Source organism: Petaurus breviceps, unplaced genomic scaffold, assembly GCF_028583685.1.
Source record: "Petaurus breviceps papuanus isolate PSGF00001 unplaced genomic scaffold, PetGlider_PUasm1.0 40, whole genome shotgun sequence".
Classification (NCBI taxonomy): Eukaryota; Metazoa; Chordata; class Mammalia; order Diprotodontia; family Petauridae; genus Petaurus; species Petaurus breviceps.
In genome coordinates, this window is record NW_027186315.1 from 8641284 (window position 1) to 8667880 (window position 26597).

The window sequence follows — 26597 nt, forward strand, 5'->3', positions numbered from 1 at the left end:
GAGGACTCTACACAGTCAATGATTCCCTTCTCAATGTTAGCTGACTTTGTCACAGATAAATCTTCCCATGATTCCTCATAGGTTGAAATATCATGTTTGTTTTATCTTCTTAAATCCAGTCAGTTCAGAGATTCTGAGTCAAATATTCTGATTCCAAGTGTGTTGTTCATTCACACTGGTTTCTAAGAAGTATTCTATAAAGATCATTTGGAAGGTTAATGGCTTATGTCAAACCTGCACCAATGTTTTTATACTACAGTTTTACCAAGGAAAATAGAGTCCATTTTAGTAAAGTGAATTTTCCAAATTTCAAAATGAAATTAATAATGTGTGGTTTAATTTGCTGGGAGAATGCAACTTTTGTTTTGACCAATTTTCTATGGCAATAATATTTTTCGAGTCTTATGTAGTAGGCAAATTTTGTTTTCAAGATTTCAAAAACAAGAAAAAAGTTGCCTATAATTTCTATTTATATGTTTATTCCACTTATTTGTCTAATATGTGGAGAGCTGTTCATCCTACCTAGGATTGTTTCTTTTCTAAAAACTTCCTTTCTTCATGTTTCCTTAGTTTATTCCATGCTCTGTTAATTTTCATTCCATCTAGACAGTAGAATAAATTAAACAGATTAACCTTTAGAACAGTACAGAAAGGATCTAGGCTACTTGTGCTGAAATATGGAGACAGGTGTCAACATTAGTCTTCCTCTTGCAAACTTCCACTCTTAAATCTGAGAGGCAGTTTTATGGCAGAGATATAAATGGAGAAAACTAGAAAGTGGCCTTGATTGGCACCAGAACACATAGGTGCAAATACACATTATGATAACTACTAGCTATAATACCATAGGCAAGTCACTTACCGTTTACAAGACTCAGTTTCCTTATTTGTAAAAAGGGATAGGGTGATGATACTTGTGAACCCTCCCTCACATGGACTGTCATGAAAGTACTGGAAATGAACAGTTATAATTATTTCCTTCTCCAAAAAAAGGAAATCATCTTTCTAGTTCCTAATATTAGCATCACTCTTTTTAACTGCCTCTATAGTTATTTAAATCTATTAAAAAATCAACATTGGCAACTTGTATCACATTTATACTTCTTAGCTTCTTCAAAAGAATCTTACATCTTTTCAAATAATAAGAACATAGTATTTAGAATTGTAAAAGACCTTAAAGAGTATCCCTTATTTAACTATGTCCCACATTCTACTTTCCATCTTCATCTCCATCTCCCACTTCTGTGCATTTCCCTACAGTGGCCCTCAGGTCTCCTCTTCTTTGTGTTTTTTGAAGAGATGTCATAATTTAAAGCTCAACTTAGGTGCCACTTACTCTAGAAAGCTTTTCATGATCTCCACATTTGTGAGTATTCTCTCTCTCCTCCATTTATTTTACATCACATGCATCTCATATGTACATTTATACACATATATAAATGTAATACACATACACATATGTATGTATATGTGTATAAATATGTGTACACATACATATATACATGCATGCACACATACTGTTTTGTTTGTTTGGTTGGTTCATTGGTTGGTTTTGTTTGTGCCAGTATGAATCACACATAAAAGAAATGCTGAACTTTAATAAATGACTTATAGTATTATAACTTAAACAGGATTTAGTAACTTAACTCAGAACTACTATTACAATTTTCTAGGTGTCTGATTAAGCTGCATCAGAATATAAAGCAGTTTGTAGGCCAGCATTAGGCATTTTGCATTTCATCTTGGCTCTTCCCTATCCATACAAATCTCAGAATGTGCTAGTAAAATAGCCATGCTTTTAGCAATTGTTTTTTTTTTAATTTCATGTATTTTATTCTGAACTTGAGAAATAAAACAAGCATTTACATAACAGTAGAATAGAAAAAAGATAATTGTACAGAAAACTACAAATATATTATGTACAACTTGCTATTCCTTTTAAATATGTAATAAAGTTATCATGTTTTCCCCTTTTTTTCTTACCTCACTTCACCCAAGAAATGGCTACCGTTATGTACAAATATGCATACACACACACAAACAAACACACACATATACACCATTATATGTGAATATTTAGGTAAAACCATTCTAGACATACATTTATTGATAAGTTCTTTCTCTAGATGCAGATAGCTTCTTCCTTCAATGTCCTTTGTAGTTAATTTGCGTATTTATGATAATCAAAATGACTTAGTCACTCAAAATTGTTTTAAAAACAAATTTTTAATTGTTACTAAAAACATTTTCTTCATTCTTCTCATTTCACTCTTCACTAGTTAATGCAAGTCTATCCATGTTTGTTATTTTTAAGATCAACCAGCTCATCATTTCTCATAGCACAGTAATATGCCATCAAAATCATATACTATCATATGTTCTTAATAACTATCCTTAAATTTCGGGATGAAATAAGTTATGTTACTTAAACAAAAATATACACTAATAATTACATAATTATGCAGTGGTTTAATGTTTGCAAAACACTTTCTTCGTAGCAATACTGTGAGTTTAGGGATATATCTTATAGATAAGGAACTTGTAACTCTGAAATTTTGTGACATGCATTATCTCAAAGCCTGTATCTAAAATATAGGATTCAAATTCAAATTAATGACTCCAAATTTAGGGAATTAAGTTTTTATTCCCTCCATATCATATTAATAAAAACATGAATAAATCTGAAGGTGGGACAAGCCTGGATAAATTTCCTCATTCTTATACTAAGTAGGGATGTTCCCAGTGGAAAACTGCTTAACCTTTCTGAAGCTCAGTATCTAAGGATTGTTGCAACAAGAATTTTTTTGACCCTCACAGCTCTGTATAAATATTAACTATTACTGACTATTCCAATTATCGACCCCATTGGAGCAATTTACCTCAATAAGATCTTTGAAAGGCAGATCGATGATTTTTTTCCTCCACTTAACTAGTCACTAATTCTAAGATGGTAATTCCTCTTTTAATAATATTCTTATTTAGGATGAGACTTATATCCATCCTTAATTGGATCAATTTCATCTAATAATTAAGGAATCCTGTGTTCATGACCTTCATTCTCATGGCAAAATAAGAAGAGGCCTTGCATTTTGAAAAGCAGTATGGATTAGAAAGGAAAAGAGATAAAGAATTGGAAACAATTTTGGGATTAGGAGACACATGAGTAGGTTTTATAGATAAATTGGAACCAGATAAGGTTATATTTTAAGGGATTTAAGGGGGGAGGATGGTCAATGAACCTGGTAGAATTTCTAAAGAGTGGAGAGAATGAAAAACATAGGAGTCTTTGCCAGTAGGAAGGAAAGAAAATGCATATTTATTAAGCACCTACCTGTGCTAACTGCTTTTCTACTGTTATCTCATTTGATCCTCACAACAATCCAGGGAGGTAGTTGCTATTATTATTTTCTCCATTTTTCATTTGAGAAAATTAAGGCAGATAGTAGTAAAGTTATATGACTAGGGTCTACCATCTAGTAAGTATCTGAGGCTGGATTTATTTCAGGACTTTCTGACTATGGGCCCAGCACTAAATTCACTGGTCCACCTAAGGAATGCCATGAAAGTTAGGCATACCATGCCAAATGCTTTTGAAGTAGAAAAGACCCAATTTTTTCAGAAACTTGTTCCACTTCCATGAGTCTCCCCTATAACTCCTCAAGACTAGAGCCAAGAGTTTCAGTTACAATTCCTGAAATTAGAGCCCAAAATTTAAGCTTCAAGCATTGTCCTGACTTTTTTGAGACCTGTTTTACAGACACTGAATTCTTCCCTTCTATCCTATTCCTTTACCCTTATTTTGACCTTCCTTTGTTCCCTCAATCCTATAAGTATCTGGTTCAACCTATATCTACATCTAATCTAGAGTCATCTGCCTTACAACCTTGAGTTATTCACATTAACTGACTTCTCTTCTGTACACAATCTTTCCAGGGCTCAGTTTCCTCATTCATAAAATGACATAACCTGAAAGACCTATTCTTGCTCCAAATCTCTGATCCTAATAATAGTCATCTATGCTTTTGAAATCTCAAAAGTAAGTTAATATCATATTTAAGTTACTGAGGATATGATAACAGTCATATATAAGTATGTGTATGTACACACACATGTATATACATATGAAAACAACATGTACACGTAAAATAAATGTGAAATATACATGAACTAAATACAAATTAATTTGAAGGTTACACATAATACACCAATTGCTAGAGGAAATCAGGGATGTCCTCACATAGAAGGCTTTTCTAAAGTCCAGCTATCTATTCTAAGAGGTACAGTTGAGGAGAATGCATTCCATATTTGGAGCAAAGTCATTGTGAAGGGACAAGAAAAGTTTTGTAGAATATTGTTTTTGAGGAATAACAAATAAATTTGGCTGGAATATAGAGTGATTAAGGTAAGTCATATGCAATATCTTTGGAAAGCTAGACTGCAGCAAGATTTTGTAAGCCTTTAAATACCAAACAGAAAAGTTTGTATTTGATCCTATAGACCTTGTTTTTATCTTTACAAGAAGATGAACAGGGATGGGAATCCTTGATGTCTCCTTCCATTATATGAAAATTTCATTTCTTATTTTAACTCTGTGCCTTTCTTTTCTGGAATACTCTTAAGTATCACAGTTCTTTCTTCTATGTATATGTATAGATCAGTGGCTAGACCACTGGACCTCAAGTCAGGAAGACTTTGATCCCAAAGCCTCAGACACTTTCTGGTTATGTGACACTGAGAAAGTCACTTAAAATCTGTCTGCTTTAATTTCTTCAGCTGTAAAATTGGGATCATAATGTCAACCACTTTTAGGGTTATTGTGAGAGTTAAATGAGAATATTTTAAGCACTTAGCACATATATTAAATGTTAAATAAATGCTTATTATTTCTCCTTCCTCCTTCCCTCCCTTCCCTTCCTTTTTTTAAACAATTTCTTCTCTACAATTTTCATACTAGGAAATTTCTGTATCCAAGTTGATTGATTCCCTCCTGCCTCAGACCTTAGCGACTGGAAACCAGTGAGGGCAAATTGAGTGGGACTTGTCTCTCCTGTATAAAAAACCTGATCTCTTCTGATTTTCATACTAAACCACAAAATCATGATGCTTTCCCTGGTTATATATCCTCCCTACCCCTCCCTAAACCCAAATTTTGACTCTGAAACACATCCCCAATGTGAAAAGTTTTGTGGCCGCCCTAATATTCTTTATTCCTATCTCCCATTCCCCTAAACCTTTCCTCTAAACTTCTCTAATTCTATTGATGTCAGTCAATGCACCATTCTTGACTCCCCTTTCTCACCCACCATATCAAATTAGTTGCCAAGTCTTGTAAATTCTAACTCCAGTTAATCACTCAAATCTTTTCCTTCTCACCATTCAAACGACTACCAGTCTTGTCTAGGTCCTTTCTATATCTGACTCATCTAAATTAATTTAATAGTTTCCAAATTAAAGACACTGATTCCACTCTTCACTCTTATCAATTCATCTTTCACAAAGTTTCTAAAACAGCTTTGCTGTAGTATATCTGCCCAACATAACTAGAATAAATAAAAACTCAATAACATTTAAAATTCATTCTAAATTCCTGCAATACCATGTTTATTTCACATTATTTGCTTTCACACATTTATTCTCCAATCATGCTGACTTCTCTAAAGAATATACTGCTGTTCTCTAAACTTGGTGATCCATCTTAACTTTTGGGTCTTTTCACCTTCTCTTCAATTCCACTTTAAGAATTCCTGATTTCCTTTAAGACTCACATAATTTGCTGAAGCCTAGTGAAACATTTTTCCTAATACCTCTAGATATAGATGCTCACTTTTAATATGTTCATGGGACTATAAATATGGAGATATAGGATAATTTACATATTATAATCTAAGCCTTTCATTTTATAACGTAGGAAATCAAGGCCCAGAGAGTGTCTTCCCCAAGGTTACACATGTGGTAGAAGGAAGAATTGATATTTGAACATGGGTCTTACAAGTATAATTAAAGCCACTTCATTTCTCTTAAGAGGCAGCATGGTGTAGTGGTTAAGGCACTAAACTTGAAGTAAGGAAGATTCTAGATCCCACCTCAAGAACTTGCTAGATGTGTGATGCTTGGAAAGTCATTTAAACTCTATTTGTCTCAGTGTTCTCATCCAACAAGTGAGGGGTTTGGACTTAATGGCCTTTAAGGTCCCTTTCAATTCCAGATCTTTGATTTTAAGTTGTTTCTACCATAATGTGTGTGTGTGTGTGTGCGTGCATTTCCCTTTCCTCTTGGTGCAGGAGGCGTTTTTCCTACATCTTTGTATGTCTGGATCCTAGCACTATCTTCTGCATAGTAGGTGCTTATTAAACACTTGAATTTCATTGGAATAGGATTTTGCGTCTGCACCACCCATCTCTCTGGGTCTTATTTGTACAATTAATGGCTTGGAGTAATTTGTCATTTCTCATTCTCTAATTTTTATTGCCTGTATATTGCCTGTAAATTCTGTACACTCACTCTAGTTCTGACTAGAATTACACAAAATAAGCAAACACTTTTTAAAAAATATTTAAAATGTCAATTCTGTGACATTCCTCCAATGAAATCAAAATACTACAAGATCAGAGATTTAGAGCTAATAAAGAACTCAAAGGTCATCTAGTCCAAGATCTTCATTTTATTGATAAGAAACCTGAGGTCCAAAGACATAAAGTAATTTGCTTGAAATCTAACAGATAATATATTAGGCAGAATTCAAACACAGGTTCTCTAATTCCAAAGCCAAAATTATTCCTCCCACTATTCTTTTACTTTTTCTCATCTCTGCTTGATATTTTTAAGGTAAAAGTATAAAACTTCACTAAACATAAACATTTTATGTAGTATTCTTATATTCACTTACATTATAACATTTAGTCAAAAGTTATTAGGAAAGTGTAAAGATATGCTTAGGGAGGTGTGATTAGTAAGCATTGATTAAGTTCCTTAATTCTGTTGTGAAGAAAACCATTAGTTAGTATAAGTGGAAAATAGTCATTTGATAACATTTGTCATTGTGTGAAAATATTAATATTGAAAATGGTCTGAGATTGTACTCAGAAATGAAAAAAATATGTAAAATTCATTCATAACTGAAATTTCTCCACTATTATTACTAGCAAGCAATCATAATGTGAATGAAGAGAAGATGACTAAATTCAAACAAGTGGATAAATTGAACCAGTATAACTTCAGTGCTAAATTATTAATACATTTTCAATTCTTAACTGTGATATATGCACACACATATAGTTAAATCTAGTTTCTGACCCAATTGACTCATAAATAACTATAATTCTTATATAGTATATTTATAATTATTAAAATGAAGTTAACTCGAGATTTCTTGTTTATGATGCATTGTGAAATTTTATTACTTGCAATTTTCATTGAAAATTCTTTTTACTTATTAATCCTTGTTTATGCAGTAAAATATATTCTATATAGAACTTTAAATATTTCATACAGGCCTGAACTTTATAAACAACATGTAATTCCATTACAAATTTATACTTGTTAGAATTTATTTTTATTGGCTTTCAAGATTTTAAATTATTTACTTCTTTTTGAGAAGACTTCCAAGAAGAAATACAATTACTAGATAGATATATATATGGAGAGAAATAATGTCTCCTTTCATTTGTCTATCCACTGAAAAATTTTTGTTTAACTTGTCCCCCCCCCCACAAACAAAAGAATAAAAGTTAAGTGGTGAATTATTTGTAATATTCACATTAAGCACTGGAGGAGATACCAAAAAAAAAAGTATGTCACCATTTCTACAATCGGCATTATATTATAACCTAGAATAGATAATAAAGTGAAGGAATCTCAAAACCAGAAGGGAACTCATAAAACATCATTCTCATCTAATTGAATTTCTTCTCTCATGGAATACCTTTTGTCTTCTCAATCAACTTTATAATGAAAATTCAAAGATTTTTTTTTTCTTTTCACAACATATAAATAGCTCATGTAAATATTTTAGTAGTCTTTAAGAATGGAAGAAACTTAGAGATAAAAGAGGCAGACAGGAAAAGATCTACACAAAATAGATAGGACTCAGTTCCTTGGAAATTTGATCTTTTCCATTTGCATGTCCTTTGTAGGCTAACACATATCCCCTAGGTAACAGTAACTATGTGACCTGTGGTCCCCGAGACTATATTGGTTAGAGGAGGCTGAGGGTTGGCAAAGAATTTCTGCAAGGATTTCAGGTTGAGTTCTTTTGGATATAGAAGAGGAGTCTATGTAAAATATTGAGTTTGGGGACCAAGTTCCTTAAAAGAAGTGTTCCTGCATCAAAGAAGAACACCAGAAAAAGTAGGAATTGGAACAGTATAGCTACAACAGGAAGAGCCATAACACAAAGGAGCTAACACAGACTTTAATCTTCACTAGTACTGAGATTTGTGTATGGTGTGAATACACTGACAAAAAAAAAAAGAAATAAACAACAACACAAACAAAATAAGACCCTTTAATCTGAATTCTTTCCCTTTTTGGAGACAATCTTGAATGTAGGATATTATTAGACTTGGAGTACTATATTGGTCTGTAGGGAATCTGGAGATTAATCAGCTAAGGAAGGATAATAGTTTTGATTGTTTACATGCTCAGGTAGCAGTCCTTTCAGTTTGATTTTGTTTTGTTTTATTTGTTAGGTTAAGAAAATCTGCTTTTGCCTTTGATGTGTTGTCAACCAGATTGTTTGCACAGGAACTGAAGGCTCTTTTTCCTTTTCTGTAGAGATGGGGAAATGAATTTTATTCAATATTCCTATGGGGAAAACTAGGTAGAGGAATGGTCTAGAACTAGATTAAATTTTATATGCTCCAAAGATTGAACCTGATCCATATAAATGCATGATTTTCAACCAAGATATTATAAGAATAAACAAGTATAAAATACAGGCTTAAAATATTTATTCATAATATAGTGTCCCTCCTTTTATCTTGATTATATATTCATTCTTCACTCTCTTGCAATGTTGTTTTTTTTTTCTTTTCCTTCTACAATCTTATTCTCTCCCTTCTGTTTTGTTTGTGGCTATATTTCTTTATTGGATTTGTTGCTATTTTGTATTTGATGAGTACTATAAGGGCTTAGAAAAAGGTTACTCAGATATCTTCCTGAATCATTACTTAATTTTAAACCATTTTATAGTATCTTACTAAAACTTTCCAGGTCTCCTTTGTCAATGACCTTCTCAAAACTGGAAACCCTGCCATGTCTGGTTCCGTTTGGTTCCCAGAAAAGAATGTAAAGGGTGGCATTTAAGCTGGGCCTTGAACAGGAAGAGATAATATTTCTGAAAGGTTATATTTTAAAATTGTAATTTGTGGAAAGAGAAAAAGTCAATTTTAATTTAACATTAATAATGTTATGATCTATTCATCTCTGGAAGATTGACCTCCTAGTGATATGGATACGTAGATGGATAGACAGATAAACAGTCCATGGCAATGAATGAAAACCATCTACTAAGGCATAAAGGGAATGATATTCCCTCAGTGGTGGGAATACCACATCAAAAACATTTTTTAATGTTTTACTTTATCTTCTTTGCAATTGCTATCACTTCTCAATAATTTATGCCCCCTACACACACATTAACATACTTCTTTGTAAAAAAGTCTTATAATAAATCAAAATAAATCAATCCACTGCCACATGTCACAACATAAAACACATTCTGCATCTCTAGCCTGCTACCTCTCTTCAATCTTAAGTAGTTTTTTTAAGTATTTAAAGAGGTAGTAAAATATATTTTTTTAATGGTATGAAAAATCTTACCCAGTGTAATACATGGTCGCACAAGTTCATGCTGAATCCAATGGAAAGTGAATTCAAGCATAAAAAGCATATTCCACGAAGTGTAACTGAAAGTTCTAGTTCACTAGAAGCCATTTTATCCAATTTGGGCTATGCTATCTTTCTATTTGCTTCTGTTTTTCTTCTCAGTGCTTAGCATGGTGTGTGGATCACAATAAGCACTTAAGGAATGTCAGTTGACTTGACTTGTTCAAGAACTTTGCATATGGCACTGCATTGTCTCTTTGCTCAGCTCCTTGAAAAGCCTTAAGTCCAGTCTGTCCTTGGCTCCTGATAATGTAGACACTGCCATCACCAGATCCGTTGATACTCTTTAGAATACCAATGGGAAGATGGAAAATTCAGAATACTCTAGAGCTTTCTAGGATGGGGATGGGAAAAAGATAAAGTAAAGGTTCTTCCCTCTCCTTCCCCCAAGTGATGGTTACCCCTCATAGATATGTTTGGCAGCCATATGATCTGCTTTTTGGAATTTTTTTTTTCCTTTTTCAACTTGCTTGGTAATTTAGAAATGATCTCTGGAGGATTAACCAAGTTTACTATCCTATTGAAAAATAATGTCTTTGTGGTGTCATTTTACTTTATCCAATGACTTTCAAAGACTCTTCACTTAATCTAAGGTCTTATTTATTGGTTGACTAATTGATTGAGATGTTTTCTCTCCTATTTAAAAAATCAAAGCTAATGGGGTAAGCTGTTGGCAGTACTGCCCTTAAAAGTATTTATATAATTACGAGTAAATATTTTGTTGGCAAAAGCCACACTGACTTCTCATGTACTCTGCATTCTGTGCATATATTCTAATCAAATTTACCTACTTGCTGTTACTCAAATTAGAGCATCCCTTTTCTCACTTCCATGTCTTTGCAGAGGTGTGCCTCACGCCTGCCATGTAATCTCTAGCAGTTCCTGAATCCTTATTTTATTCAGGTGTTATCTCTTTTGAGAATCATAATGAGATGAATCTAGAATTTGGAGTCAGAGAAACTGGATTTGAGTCACGACTGTGATTCACTGCTTATGATCTTGGACAACTCACTTAGAACTACATTTTGTAAGAGCTGGAGTCAATAATCTCAGAGGTCCATTTAAACTCTAGTCTATACCATTCTAGTGTTTAGTGTTTCTTTCTCTTCAAAGGAGTCTGTATTTTCTCTGAGTCTAATTCTTGTAAACACAGCAGAATATAAGCTCTTTGAGTTATATACTAGTTTTTGTCTGGTTTGCCTTGTCTTTGCCTTGTATTTCCACACACTTAGGAGGGCCTTGCACAGGGATGATGGGTGTTTTATTGAATGCTTATTAGAATGAATTAAATAGTTAGCTTTAAATTCTTACTCACCATGGTCAAAATTATTCTCCTTGCCTTACATGCTAAATCCAGCCCTTTCTCCAACATTCCTATTCTAGTTAGTTTATTTTTCTATTCACAAGGGAAAAGCTCCAGTCCATCTTTTAATTTTTTTTTTGGAAAGTTTCCCTGACATTTCAGAACTAAGCTGAAATGTATATGACAAAATCAGAAAAAAAAATCATAAGCCCTACCCCCCCGAACAAACAAAACAAAAACAGGGAGAAGCTTAGAAAACTAAATATGTTTCTCTGAACAGAGAAAGGATTTAAAACACTGTAATTAAAAAAAATCACAAGTGGATGATAAAAGTTGTGTAGAAACTGAAAATTTACAAACTATTTAAAACCTGGAATTGCTGACTGTTCAGAAATTACACAGATGGATCATGGGTGGTGAACAGAAGAAGGGGGTTATGGGTGAGTGTATTGTTCTAGTTGCTCCCCATGCCACCCGTTTCCGAGGAAAGCCTGACATTGATTAGATACTGGGCCAGGCTAATGCTGGCAGCAGATCCAGTGATGGTAACCTGCTGATTAGTAGATCCTTCCACTGGATTGGCAATTTTGATCTGAGCCCCAGACATCTGACGAATCTCATTGATTTTGGCACCTTGATGCCCAATTATGCAGTCAATTAAGTCATTTGGAATAGTGAATTCATGAGAAGTAGTCTGAGCAGATGCATCCAAATCACTGAATCTGGTGTTGCCACCATGGCAACACGTCATGGGAAAGTGAGACTGTTGCATTGCCAACTGGTGCAGCTTGGTCAAGTCTGGCTGTGGAATGGCATACTGTCCTTGAATGTTATAGGTCTCTAGAGGTGGTCCCTCCAGGTCAGGGTTGAGGCACATGGACGGGGTGGTATGGGGAAAGCTCGCACTGTCACTGCCTATGCTGTACCTGTCCTGACCACCTCCAAAGATGACTGGAGAGCTGGATGGCTTGGGCCAGTATGGGATGGTCACGCCCTTTGGGGGAGACATGATGACACAGATCTTTTTGACACACTCAATGATAGATTGTGGGATGCCAGCAATAGTGATGATCCGCTTAATTGAGTTTGGTAGTATATCCCCTGCCACCTGGACCTGAGCCCCTGTACTCTCTAATTTCTGTGATCTTGCATCCTCCTATTCCAATGAGAGAGCCACACTGGCTAGCAGGAACCAAAAGCCTCAGGGTGATTGGGGGGGGTCTACTGGCAGCTGTACTATTGGTCATAGAGCTACTGATGTCTTCTTCCAGTTTGTCAATAATCATTGAAAAGGCTTTAAAGATGGCATTGGTAGGTCCAGCCATAGTAATTATTCTTTCAGGACAATTCCCTTCTGAGATGTTGATATCCGCACCACTCTCTTCATGAATCTACTTGATCGATTTTCCTTTCTTTTTTTTTTTTTTAGAGCAATCGGGGTTAAGTAACTTGCTCAAGGTTACACGGCCAGTTATTATTTCTGGGTGTGGTGCTGAGTATCCGAGCCCGGATTTGATCCAGGTCATCCCGACACTGGAGCCAGTGCTCTTACTCGCTGAGCCACCTGGCTGCCCCTAAGCAATGGGGTTAAATAACTTGCTCAAGGTTACACAGCCAGGTGTTTCTGGGTGGGTGCTAAGTGTCTGAGCCCGGGATTCGATCTCCAGGTCTTCTCAACACTGGAGCCAGTGCTCTTACTCGCTGTGCTACCTGGCCGTCCCTATTCTCCTTTCTTTCCAATAATATTTCCAACTTCCTTTCCATGCATAAGTAGCTGGATGGATAGAGTGACATTTAATCCACCTTCAATCACAACACTGTCCATTTCGAGCAGTGTTCTGGAGATTTGGACTTTGTAAAGTGGTCAAGTCTTTGGTCACTGGTAGGAGTAGAAGCCAAAAACTTTGGGCGCCAGGCAAGTGAAGGGAAAAGGGGGAGTGGGAGGGAAAGGGAAGAGTAGGAGGCCGGAGGCAGAACAATAGGGGTGGGCGGGAAGGCTAGAAGGCACCCATGGGCAGGCAGAGGAGGAAGGGCATGTGGAGGAGGAAGGGGGTAGAGTGACCCTGGCTTGGGTGGAGGGTGGCAGAGGAAGGGAGGGTGGGAGAGGGCAGTGGCTGCAACTGTTCTCACTGCTGCCTTTGCTGGTCTGGGCCCTATTCTAGTTAGTTGATAGAACTATGAATCCATTTATTAGGGTTTAAAAATCACAGTTATCTTTAATTATTCCTTATGTTTCACTACCTCCTCATATTTGATTAGTATTACAATTCTATTATTTTTTTCTCCAAATATCTCACACATGCCTCCTGTTATTTGGACCCAGGTATCTTTCTTCATAAGGCCCTCATCACCTCTGCCCTAGACCATTAAAAATTTTTCTAACTGGTCACCCTATCTCCCATATCTCTCTTCTACAATTCATCTTTCAAGCAATAACTGAAATTCTCTTCTAAAAGCACAATTATTACCATGTTGCACCTTTGTTTGAGCATTATATGTCAAATTACAAACTCTTTAGGCTGACATTTAAGAAGTTTCACCATCTGGTCCCAATGTACTGTAGCAACACTCTATATTTACATACCTAACCCACTTATATACTAGTAGATTGGCATTCCAGTGCTAGAAAAGCTACATCTCTCCTTCAGGATTCTTCTAGAGTGATCTCTGAAGGGGTGGGATGATTCCCTAATTCTCTCTATTTTAGTTCTCATTCTGGTATGTTGTCCCCAATGTTAGCCATCTATGATTGGTGCCCTAGTTTCATTTAGCTCATAACATCAATAAGCTTTTAAAAAAAAGATATATACTAGGAAATTATAACAAAAACAGAATTTACAAAGCATCCCCACATACCAGGCGACAAATAATCTCTTATATTAGCCTGGTCCTTGAGGGAGAGTGAGCTCAAATTTAAGCAGTTTCTGCATCACATCACAAAGTTCACTTCCTAATCATCATAGCCAATGGACAATAGTAGCTCTATTTTGCTTGACTGTGATGTCTGCTTTGGTAAAACTGGATTCCAGAATTTGTTCAACACCATCTGATTTCTGGCAAATCCTGAAATGGATTCCATCTGTGGGAATTGTGATGGTTCATTTTCCTGATAGATGTTTCAAAGCTCACAAGGTCACATCTATCTTCAAAAGTCCTTTAAGAGATCCTTAAAAAAATGAAATAATTGTGAGCAGAGCCAAGATGGTGGAGTAAAAGCAGGAACTTAACTGAGCTCACACTCCAACTCCAAAACCTGCAAAATATGACTCTAAACAAATTTTAGGGCTACAGAACCCACAAGTGACAAAGATAAACAAATCTCCCACTGAAGGCAGCCTGGTAGGCCAACAGAAAGACTCTATTGCACCAAGGTGGGAGCTGAGCACAGCCCTGCATGAGCCACCTAGGCCCAGACCCAGGGTGGCCCCTACTAGTGGTGGCCCAGACCACTGGCCAATAAAAGTCAGAGCAGATTTCATGAGAGTGAATCACTGGCAGCTGTGGTAGTTTCAAGATATCTCAACCCATAAAACCCAAAAGAAAGTAAAAGGTCAGTAGGAAATTCTGTTGAAACTGGGTGGAGAAGAGTATGGTCTGGCCCCTGCTCCAGGTTGAGAGTTTAGCTGCAGCGTAGCCATGTGGTTGCCTCCAGAGCTCCCGGCCTGCAGATCATAGGGGGACCAAGCAACCATTCAGAGGGTAATCACTCTGACTTGATCTTGTTTCATTAGGAGAGGTGGTATACTTCAACAGACAGAACATTAGATTGGGTGTCAACTGAGATGACATAAATGGCAAATGAGTTTTGTTCAAGGTCAATAACCCTTCCAGGTGGGGTGAGTTATTCTTGCCTTATAACCAAGGCTTGTGGATTTTCTTTCTGTTCCAGCAAGAGTGTGGTCTTCTTCATTGTTCCTTTCTACCAATGCTACTCATCTTTACCTAATCCTAAGTGGTGGCCAGTATGATTATGCTGTGATTGAAATGTAATAGCTTCATTGATTCTTTTCCACCTCTTTCCCCTTTCCTTCTCTATTTGATTGGTTATTGTATTAAGTGGTTTCCTGGCAGCATTTAATCAAGGCAGGGCAAATTGTCTTCTATGCAGTCAACCCCTCCCCTGCTCCTCATCTTTGATAATGTCTGCATGAATGATTTTAGTTTATTATTCATCCCACCCCTGGCCCCCAACTTTACCCCAGACAAAATTGTTAGTAATTTTTCTAGTAAAGCTAGAAAGATCCTTATGTCCTATATGATGAGTGGTAAAATGACATGAATAAAAATTCTTATAGGAAGAACTGCAATTAAGGACTACCTGAAAGAATGTTCTAAATCACTAATAATAAGAGAATTGTACATCAAAACAACCTTGAGGTTGCATTTCACATCTAGTAAATGTACTAAAATGATAATATATAGAAATAATATTAGGAGGATTGAGTAAAGACAGGCATACTAACGAATTATTAATGAAGTATTGAAGTGGGGGAACTGTTTTAGAAAATCAATGTTAAATAAGTTAGTAAATCAACAAGCATTTATTCAGTACCTTCCATATGCCAGGAATTGTACTGTTTGGAATACAACAAAGGGCACAAAATTTTCCAACCCTCAAGGATGTAACAGTCTAATGGAAGAGACATCATCTCCCAATCTTAGCATAGTGCTTTTCACATAGCAGGTACTTTTTTTTTTTTCATTCATTCATTTATGTTGGCGCTACAACTACACTAAAGATTGGAGGTCATGATTTGAAGATCCTTGACCCTGAGGCTATAAATCAAAGCGCGCATCCCTAAAACTCCCACAAACAAATACCTAGCTTCTTATACTGTTTTACATCCATTGTAATTACACAATTATCCAATTGCATAATTATTATCCAATTACACAATTAATAAATCACTAAAAATATCACTCTAATGTGTCATGGTAGTGTGGGAATGACCACTGCAATTGACAAATCTCTCTTGAAAGCTATGCCAAAAGAGTATGGACCCTAACAGATTTTATTTTGATGGAAAGTCTGGCACTTAGCAAAAGGTTAAGTTTTCTCTCCAAGGACCATCTTAGTTGAGCTTATAGATGCTTATCATCTAAACTGGCTACTTTGTAATGTTTTTCAATCATTGTAGCCCATGAAACAAAGAGACCTCCAAAAACAAAATGTAAAAAAAGGGAGTGGACCAGTTTTAAGAGTCACAGGCTTTCTAGATTATATTCAAATAGTTACCGATCATCTAAATGTTAGGGTTAGTTTAGATGATCGGTTAGTTACCGATCATCTAAATCTCTGTTTTCCATTACAGAGATGCTACACAAAGATCTGAAAAAAAATGTCACCCTACATCAACACCAGCAATATAAATAAAATCAAGTTTTTTAAAAAATGAAGCTAATCAAAATAATAATTCACAGGTACTCTTTAAATGGGCAAATAAAGGAACCAAGAGTCGTTGTCTTTATGTAACCAAAAAGGAACAAGTAATATCATTTCACGATAATCATAACTAGCATTACAAAAAAAAAATACAATACAAAAATGATCAGAAAGAAACACAAAGATGGGGAACAATTTTAACAATTATGTCTGATAATGGCTTCATTTCTAAAATATATAGAGAACTGAGTCAAATATATTAGAATATGTCATCCCACAATTGATAAACAGGCAAAGGATGTGAACAGGAAGTTTTCAGAGGAAGAAATTAAAGCTATGTATAATCATGGGAAAAAATGCTCTAAATCACTACTGATTAGAGCAATGCAAATTAAAACAACTCTGAGGTACCACTTCACACCTATCAGAATAGTTAATATAACAGAAAAGGAAAATTATAAATGCTAGAGAAGATATGGGAAAACCAGGACACAATGTATTGTTGGTGCATTTTGATCTGATTAACCATTCTGGAGAGCAATTTGGAACTATGCCCAAACGACCATAAAACTATACATACCCTTTTATCCAGCATTTCTACTATTTGATCTGTATCCCAAAGAGATCATAAAAAGGGAAAAGGACCCATATGTAGAAAAAACATTTGTAACAGTTGTTTTTGTGGTGGCAAATAATTGGAAATTAAGAAGATGCCCATCAACTGAGGAATGCCTGAACAAGTTGTGGCATGCAAATGTAATGGAAAACTATTTTCCTATAAAAAATGAACAGGCAGATTTCAGAAAAACCTGTATTTACATGAACTAATGCTGAGTGAAGTCAGCAGAATCAGGAGAATAATGTACACAGTGACAGCAACACTGTGCAGTGAACAGCTGTGATTGACTAAGTTCTTCTCAGCAGAAAAAAAATAAAAAAGATCCAAGACAATTCCAAAAGACTCATGACAGAAAATTCTAACCACATCCAGAGAAAGAACTATGAAATCTGAATAAATATCTAAGCATACTATTTTATACTGGGGTTTTTTCTTTGATTTTTGTTCTTTTGTTTTTATGGATTTATCCTTTTGTTCTATTTCTTCTTTTACAATATGACTAATGTGGAAATATGTTTAACATGATTGTACATGTTTAACCTATATCAGATTGCTTACTGTCTTGGTGATGGGAGAAGGAAGGGAAGGAGAAAAATTTGGAACTTAAAATTTATAAAAATGAATCCTGAAAACTATATATGTAATTAGAAAAAGTAAAATATTATTTCCAGAAAAAATTTTAGAAATACCTAGAATTTGTGTAGCACTTATGTGTCTGACACTATGCTAAACATATTACAGTTATTAGCTCATTTGATTCTCTCAATAACTGTGAGAGATAGGTGCCATTATTATCCCAATTTTTATAGATAAGGAAGCTGAAGCAAACAGAGGTTATTTGCTCCAAATCACACAATTAGTAAATGTCTGAAGTCAGATTTTGAAAAATGCAAATTAATTCTACTTTGTAATTGATTCTATGTTGTATTGATTTTATACTGTAAATCATTCTATTATCTACTTAAATCCCCTTCTGTGTCCTTTAGTTAACTTCAAGAATTTAGCTTCCCTCTCTGAGCTAGTTTAAAGGTGAGCTTGATCATAAGTCATTGTAATTAAAAGGAAGGGTCAACATCTTCTATATCATGAACTCTTGGGTAAATACTAAGATATCTGCCATTATTTTTAAGTCTGGAAGCTATATAGCTGAGGTAGACATTGACCCTCCTCCTTAATAAATTCCTTTTTTATCACTAAATTGACAATTCTCAGAACTCCATGCTTCAGTTTACCTTAATTTCAATCATGACAGTTTGAATTGAGGTTTTCCTGATTCCAGACCCATTCACTATCCACTGGACCACTTACCTATTCCAAATGCCATGAAATATTTGTTCTTCTTGTATTTGTGTCCATATGTATTTGTAAAATACCTACATGAAAATACTAGTAGTTTAATCACCAACATCAGGTGAAGAGGAAGAAAATTTTAAAACTTTCAACAAAGTACTCCATAAGATAATCCAAATTAAAACAACATATATTTGATAGTTAATAACTTCAACACAAAAGTAAGAACAGGTGACAAATTTTATTGAACACATTGGTAAGGAAGTAGGAATATGAAAAGTTAAAATAAGTAAATAATGTACAAAAATTAAAATTGGCTAGAAGTGATCTGTAACCACTCATGAGTTTGGATGAAACAATGACAAAAACAATAATAATAATAGCAGCATTAACAGCACCTACTATGTTCCAAGGACTATGCATTTGTTCCTCACAACCACCCTGTGAGAGAGGTGCTATCACTATTTCCATTTTGCAGTTGAGGAAAATTGATTGAGTGACTTGCTCAAAATCAGACAGTTTCTAACGTGTGAGATTAGATTTGAACTTAGGTCTTCCTGGTCGAAACCCAACACTATCCTTTGTGCCACCTAGGTGCCCATCCACAGAGGATGGAAGTGGAAAAAGAAATTTTATTTCCCAGATTATCAAGCAATAGAATGAGCAAGCTATAGAATTTATTTATAATGTATCTAACATGTCCAATAATGATAACTAATAAATTGAGTCCAGAATTGAACAAGAAGAGGAAAGTGGGCTGGAATTCACTGAGGACACTGTATTAAAAAAATAACTTCAAACTTAATGAAATAAAAAGCTATTTCTCAGGAACCAGTACTCTACCAGCGTTACTGATTTAGAAGCATTATATAAGTGTTCCTGAATTTAAAATAAATACTATAGAAGTCAGTGTATAAGCAGACCCATTAATCTCCTGGGTCTCATTTTCTTCCTCTATAAAATGGGTAATAGCTATTGTACCTACATTCAAATGAGATAATGAATATGAGGTGCTTTGCAAACTTTGTGAAGTTCTCAATGATCAACAAAGTTTAAAGTCCTTTCTCACTTTTGCGCCTTTGTAGAAAACTTCACTTCCAGTCCATATAATAATACCCTGTTCATTATTCTTCCTACCACAAGTCTTTGTCCACTCTAATTTACTCTGCACTCAACTGTCCAAGTGATCTTCCTAAAGCACAGGTCTGACCATGTCAACTCCCTACTTAATAAATTCCAGTAGCTCATCACTTTAAGCATCAAGCATAGAATAAATTTTTGGCATTCAAAACCTTTTTTACACATTTCTTATACTTTGTTCAAGAACACACTTACTATGAGATCTATTCACATTAGCATGCTTGCTGGTCCTTATACAAGATACTCCATCTTTCTTAAATTTTCAGTGACTGTCATCAGGTCTTGATTTCTCTCCCTCCCATCCTAACTATCTCTTTAACTAACCCTTTCTTGGATATCTTCACATTCCGGCTGAAATTTCACCTTTTAACAAAAAGCCTTTTGTAAATCCTCCTTTTCTCCCCTCTTTTATTATCTTTAAATTATCCCATATATAGTATATTTTACATAGTTGTATGCATCTTTTTCCCTCAGTAGACTGTGAACTCTTAGAGAATAATGGTTATATATAATTCCTTTCTTGTATTCCCAGCACCTAGCACAGGGACTAGCCCGCAGAAGGTATTTAATAAACATTTATTGAATGAATTACTGATCCCATCACTTTAAGTAGTAAACCCAGTAAACTATGATAAACCCAGTAAACCTTGGATAGGCTTAGAACAGAATAATTAAAAGTCTAGACATAAATATTGTTAACCTTTGTTTTATTTTGTTGGGAAGAGTGTGCAAAAATAATTAATGTATTTGATTAATTAGTAGACAATTTTCAAATTGAGGCTTCTTTTTTCTTAAATGGAGCTAAATAGAACAATAGCAGATTTCAATTGAGGGGGTGGTGATGGAGCAAAAGTTTCTCTCAATATAGCATTTCAAATGCCTTAATTCAGTGTTCCTAGGGAAACATGAGTCCATGAACTAAAAACAAGGAGCCAGAATTAGAAGCCACAATTAATAGCAGACCATGTGCTCTGATGACAGCTGGACCTTATTCCCAAATATATAAACATATTTTCCCACCCTCCTGTTTAATAACAAACTGGAAAAAATAAGCCAACAGGAGCAGAGTAGAAGACTGCAGATTACATTTATATATATATATATCATGGCTTGCACTTGAAGCTCTCTAAAATGCAGTCTGCTTTTCCTGTTTTTTTTTAATTAAGCAAAAATGACTGAATATAGTAGGGAGAAAAAATCTGAATTAATTTCTAGAATAGAACATCATAGTTTGTTGTTGATGCTCAGTCAATTTTCAGTCGTATCCAATTCTTTGTGACTCTATTTGGGAGTCTTCTTGGCAAAGAAACCACTGGAGTAGTTTTCCATTTTCTTCTCCAGCTCATTTTACAAATAAGAAAACTGAGGCAAATAGAGTTAAATTACTTGCCCTGGGTCACAATGCTAGTAAATGTCTGAGGCTAGATTTGAACTTAGGAGATAAGACTTCCTGACTCCAGGCCTGGTATTCTATCCATTGTGCTAGGTACCCTATCATAGTTTACACATGGGGATTTTTAAAAATTGTGATAATGTTAGATAAACACACCAGAAGTAAGATGTTTCAGAACTTTTTGATAGATTCTAAGTCATTTAAAAGTACCGAAATAAAAGAGAAAAAAAATTTAAAAAGCAAACAAACAACAAAAATAAGAAGCTTGACAAGATGTGATGTGAATAGTTATGAATTTGGAATAAGAGAAGTTGTATTTAAATCCTGATCACTAACTGTGAGCTTTTTCAAGACACTTAACCTACATAGACCTCTGTTTACTTATTTGTAAGAGAAGTGGTTGGATATGATGCCCTTTATGGTACCTTTTAATTCTAAATCTATGTCACCATATTTGGCCTTGTTAGAGGATTAAATCTACACTATGAAATATCCAAGTATATAGTTACATCTACATCTACATCTCTCTTTTTATTTGTACTCATAAACATCAAATACAAAATTGTAAAATTGATTTATAGCAGAAAATGTTAAAAATAATCTCTCTTGGAATAGCACAGTATTATGTGCTATTGACCAGAAATGATTAAAAAAAATAAGATGCATAATCATCTTTCAATAACTTTGATACAAAACATTTTTCTTATTCTTCAGAACTACAAAATCCTTTACAGAGGAGGAGGCATAAGTAATGAGTTTACCTTTAGTGATTTGATGATGCACTGTACATTTGTGTTTTAGTTTTGGTTTTACATTTAGCCATTATTTCTCAAAATTAAAGTGTGATAGACAATAGCATATGTGACCTAGGCAACCAAATTGATAATCCAAAATAAATTATTTTGAAATTTTTAATATTTCTATTTTTATATTTTCAATTTTCTTTATAATACTGGCATAACTGTCAGAATATTGTCTGAATTCCTGGGATAATAAGGCAAGCAGTCTCTCTGTTCATAAGCTAAAATAAATCCATTAAACAATCTTTCAGTTAATATCATGGGAAAGGGAAAGACAAAGAATGATTCCTTTTCAAGAGTTTTTTTTTTTTTATCAGATTCTCTTAGGCACTATGAGTGATGAATTCTTAGAGAAACAGAATTTCCTTATGCTTTTGAAGATGACTAACAGTGTGATTGATCCTTCCTCTTTCTGATGATTATAGTTACCCTATAATTCCATCAAGTTTATTAATTTCTTACCTGACAAAGAAGTTAAGTTCTTTGCACTTTCTATAATTTGCCTTTCTAATACCCTATTATCATACCATCTTATAGGAAAGATGTATACATGCATATATTGTTAAAATGTACTGAGAAAATGAGTGATATGATGCATCATTTTATTAAACATACTTCACTATAGAAGGACATTAAATAGTATCTCAGGCAACAAGAACTTAATTTACAAGTTATCTTACTGAACATATTGAAAAAAGTATCAGTACCTAGATGGACTTTGTACCATATTCTTTGCTGAAATTATCACGCTCTCTCACTATATATAAATATATATATATGTATATATATATATATCATATTTGAAAAGTATTTCCTTGACATTTGATTTATTTATTTACAATCACATGAAATTGTGTTAAGAATTTAAGGATTTTCTTTCACAATTAAGTTAAATTAAATTCTGAAAGAAGTTGAAAGTTTTCAATAATTAACAAACTCTTCTAATTATGTCTCAAAAGGTCTAAAATAATAAAAAGATCTTCTTGCTTGCATAACCTAGTATGCCTCATTCATTGCATCTTCAATCCATTTTATCAATCTTATTTGTTAAGCAACTATAATATTTGTAATTAATTGTGAAATTCGCCAGAGAGGTAAATTCTTATATCATTTTTGGAGATCTGGTTTGAGGCAGAAGTTCACTTTTTTAAAAAAAACTATCTGAGAATGAAATATTCATTCATCACTCTTTTTTTTTCAAGCAGTCAGCAAATAACTAAACTAAATATAAAACAGAATTAAGAGTTTTGCTTTATCTACTTTCTTCTCCTACTGTTGCTACTGCTGCTTTTCCTCTTCCTAAAGGATTCATGGGTACTGGGAATAGATTAAAATGTTAAAGAAATGTTTAAGCCTTTTTTTTAATGATGAATTAGGCCCATCTCAATTCTCGAGAAAGGAGAAGAAAAAGTAATTTAAAGAATTGTAAAAATGTATTACAATACATTGAATGTAAATAGTTCAACTTTAATAAGATCCTTATGATTTCTTTACCTTTTCATGCTTCTCTTGCTTCTTCTATTTGAAAGTCAAATTTTCTGTTCAGATATGGCTTTTTCATCAAGAATGCTTGAAAGTTATCTATTTCATTGAATGACCATATTTTCCCCTGAAGTATTATACTCAAATATGCTGGGTAGGTGATTCTTGGTTTTAATCCTAGCTCCTTTAACCTTCAGAATCATATTCTAAGCCCTTCATTTCTTTAATGTAGAAGCTGCTAGATCTTGTGTTATGCTGATTGTGTTTCCACAAATACAAATTGTTTCTTTCTGACTACTTGTAATATTTTCTCCTTGATCTGGCAACTCTGGAATTTGGCTATAATCTTCCAAGGACTACACTTTTTCAATCTTTTTTAAGAGGCAGTTGGTGAATTCTTTCAATTTCTATTTTGCCCTCTGGTTCTAGAATACCAGGGCAATTTTCCTTGATAATTACTTGAAAGATGGTGTCTAGGCTCTTTTTTTAATCATGGTTTTCAGGTAGTTCAACAATTTTTAAATTATCTCTCCTGGATCTATTTTCCAGGTCAGTGGTTTTTCCAATGAGATATTTCACATTGCCTTATATTTTTTTTTATTTGTTTGGATCTGTTTTATAGTATCTTGATTTCTCATAAAGTCATTAGCTTCCATTTCTTCCAATCTAATTTTGAAGGAATTATTGTTTTCAGTGAGATTTTGAAATTCCTTTTCCATCTGGTCAAATCTGCTTTTTAAGGCATTTTTCTCCTCATTGGTTTTTTGGACCTCTTTTGCCATTTGAGTTAGTCTGACTCGTTTTTCATGATTTTCTTGCATCATTCCAACTCGTCTTGCAAATTTTCCCCCCACTTCTCCTACTTTATTTTAAAATCCTTCTTGAGCTCCTCCATGGCTTATAAACAATTCACATTTTTCTTGGAGGCTTTTGATGCATAAGTTTCGATTTTGTTGTCTTCTTCTGGCTCTATGTTTTGATAACCTTTGTCCCCAAAACCGATTCTATGGTCTGACTGTGTTTCCTCTCTTTGCTCTTTTGCTAGCCAATTGTATCAACAATGCAATATTCACATTGCCTATGGTAACTGTAAATATGCTGATATGGTTATTAATCACAAAATATACAAGGCTCTCTACTTGCGGAATAAAGCTAGGACATTTATTCAAATACCAGAAAACTGGGTCCCCAAATCAGGAAGTCAAAACCATCACAGTAGTTATGAAGTTGGCACACATAGTTAATGTAGTAAACACCCACATTATTAAACCTTCAAAGCAGAACAGGCTACCTCAGGCAAAGGTCCTAGTCTCCCCACTCAGTGCAACTGCTCAGCATCCAGGAAACATGCTCCCAGCAGCTCCGGCCCCCCACAGTTCCTTTCCTCACCAGGAGTCCTTAGCAGAAATTCTGTTGGCTCAAAAAAGGAAGGCGTTCACTTAGCCGCCACCACCATGCTGCTGATGCTGCTACCACTGCCACTAGGCTTCCAGTCACTGCAGGCACTTTAGCTTGGCTTCCACTTCCTCTTGTCCCACCCCTTCCTGCTATCTCAGCAAATTCAAAGGGCATGGAAGATCTTTAAATCACATGACCTTACACCAATTACTTGACTTTTGAGCTCTTTGCCACAGTAGAGCTGTGCTTCCAAAGTGGAGAGTGCTGTGTCTCAAATATCTGGAATTTTGCACAGCTGTTCTCAGAGCTCCATCCAGGCACCTGTCTCAGAACTGTGAGGAGGACTTTCTTTCCTCAGTCTCAACAAGGTCTGCCACACCAGTACTCCTCACCCCAGGACCACCACAATGACTGAGACCCAGATCCAACCAGGGCAAATCAAGAGAATCCTGCCTCAAGAGATTACTGCAATTGCCCTCTGGACAGTTACTTGGTCCCCCTATGATATGTAGGCCTGGAGTTGGAAGCAACCTCAGTGGCAGCAGTTGCATCGACTGCCACCTCTGCCGCCCCAAGGGCAGGGGCCTGACCATGTTCTTCTCTCACCCAGGAACACCAGAGTTCCCCACTGACCTTTTAATTTCTCTTTGGTGTTTATGGGCTAAGTCTGAAAACTGCCACAGCTGCCAGTGATTCACTCTCCTGAAGTCTGCTCTAAGCTAGTCTGTGCCACAGGTCTGGGAAGGCATGGCTCAAGTTGGATTGTGTTCTACTCACAGTTAGGTGTGATAGATCTTTCTTGTCAGCCTACTAGGCTATCTTCAGTGGGAGATTTGTTTCTTTCTGTCATTTTGTGGGTTTTGTAGCACTAAAATTTGTTTAGAGTCATATTTTACAGGTATTGGAGGTGGTTGGAGAGGGAACTTAAGCAAGTTCTTGCTTTCACTCCTCCATCTTGCTCCCTATTTGATTAAATTGAGTTAAGAAAAAAGAAAAATAAGGTGCATTATTAGTTGTGAGATCAAATCTAAAGAAGTAATTTCCAACAAAATCAACAATCTATGTGACAGAAGTTAGAAGACCCCCAAAAAGGAAAGTAGGTTAAAAAGAGAGAGAACATAAATTCATGAATTAGAAACAAAACTTATTTAGAAGTTTTTGCCATGACCTCCCCTACTTCTGATAAAATTAAATTGTTGGAAGGTCAAGACTTCTTCAGATTTCCTATTTTTTAAGGAAGACAAAGCTCAAGCAAATAATTAGAATTGAAATCTTCTACTTTTACCACATCTTGCCTCAATGATAGTTTTGTACTCTTTGTGAGTGATACATCCTCCTAGCTAGGAGTTCTGTATTTTTCTCCTTCTATGTCCATTGTTTGAGATTCAGATATGATCTGAATTAACATTTATTAGCTGAATAAGTTCTTTAATTTCACTGGACTTTTTCCTAAGAGAAAATATTATAGCAAGAATAAAAGGCAGGATAAAAAGAAAGGAAATAAGTTGTTTCTTACAAGAATAAGACAGAACTAGAAAAGAGCCTAGAGGTCATATAACACTGACTTTTTAGAAATTAGTAAACTGAAATAAAAATGTGTTTAGTGTCATGGAGAAAAGTCTTAGGAGACTGATTATCTTGACACCAACTGGAGGCTGTCAGTTCAAAACAGAGTATTCAGTAAATTCTAGACTTTTCAAAAACTCAGTGTTTTTTTTTGTTTGTTTTGCTTTGTTTTGTTTTTTAGAAACAGAGAATATCTTAAGGAATTCCTACTTTTGTCCTGATTCTCAACAGAAAGGTCACAATGTGTTTCCATGGAAATATTTAAAATGACTGCAGTCTGTGACATTATAAAAGCCGAAGAATGGAACAAAGGAGTTAGTCTGACAGTACTGGGTGTG

The 26597-nt window shown here is 34.9% G+C and overlaps 1 protein-coding gene and 1 pseudogene across 2 annotated transcripts in view; one reads left to right on the forward strand and one right to left on the reverse strand.

The window, feature by feature from the left end:
- LOC138170909 (cadherin-10) overlaps positions 1-26597 on the forward strand; it is a 313250-nt gene that overhangs the window by 134964 nt on the left and 151689 nt on the right. The gene's annotated exons all lie outside the window — the stretch shown is intronic.
- Positions 11501-13043, reverse strand: LOC138170890 (poly(rC)-binding protein 2-like; annotated as a pseudogene).